Source organism: Mandrillus leucophaeus, unplaced genomic scaffold (assembly GCF_000951045.1).
Source record: "Mandrillus leucophaeus isolate KB7577 unplaced genomic scaffold, Mleu.le_1.0 Scaffold219, whole genome shotgun sequence".
Classification (NCBI taxonomy): domain Eukaryota; kingdom Metazoa; phylum Chordata; class Mammalia; order Primates; family Cercopithecidae; genus Mandrillus; species Mandrillus leucophaeus.
The window spans coordinates 454,103-455,094 of NW_012102243.1; positions in this window are offsets into that span (position 1 = coordinate 454,103).

Here is a 992-nt window from a genome sequence, read left to right on the forward strand (position 1 = left end):
CAAGAAGTTGCTCCTGAGGAAAACAACAGCAGGCTGCTGCTTTAGATTCAACCCAAACAATGCACGCAGAGGGTTTTGTTTAGTTCTGGAGGATGTGCCATGGGATGCAGCATCCTGGGCTGACAGGACCCAGGGAGGGCCCACGGCTGAGGGTGCTTCCCAGGACTTCAGCCCTCCAGCTGCTACTTCGGCTCCCAACTGCCCACGTCTGGAGCCCATGCCCATGCTTCCTCCCCCTGTCCAGTGGCCTCTGCCCACAGAGGCTAACTGGCTAAGCAGTCACCATGCACACTGCATTTATTTTTGTAAACAAATGTTTAATCTTAGGATAGTCTTAAATTTACAGAAACCCTGGGAAGATGGTGCAGAGTTCCCACGTGGCCTGCCTCATGGAGGGGCTCCTTCGGTTGATGTGACTGTGGGTGTTTTGTCTTGATTTCTTTGTGCATCTGAGCACTTCCTCACTTTCTGGCACTACAAGATACCCCAGTCACACCTTGTGTGTTTTTTGCCTCAGTCATAAGATCGGGAGCCCTGACTGCTTTCACTGGAGAAGGGTGTTTGTAAGCCGAGGTCTGGGTGGTAGGGTGCTCACTGCTCCTGGGGTGTCACTGACTGCAGGCCCCCTCTGCCAACAGAGCAAGTGAGTGTATATGCATGCACTAACTGCACTCACACCTCATATGTATGTGCATGTACTAACTGCACTCACACCTCAAACGTATGTGCATGTATTAAACCACACTCACATCTCAAACATATGTGCATGATTAAACCACACTCACACCTCATACGTATGTGCATATACTAACCACACTCACACCTCAAACATATGTGCATATACTAACCACACTCACACCTCAAATGTATGTGCATGTACTAACTGCACTCACACCTCAAACGTATGTGCATGTATTAAACCACACTCACATCTCAAACATATGTGCATGTACTAAACACACTCATACCTCAAACATATGTGCATGTATTAA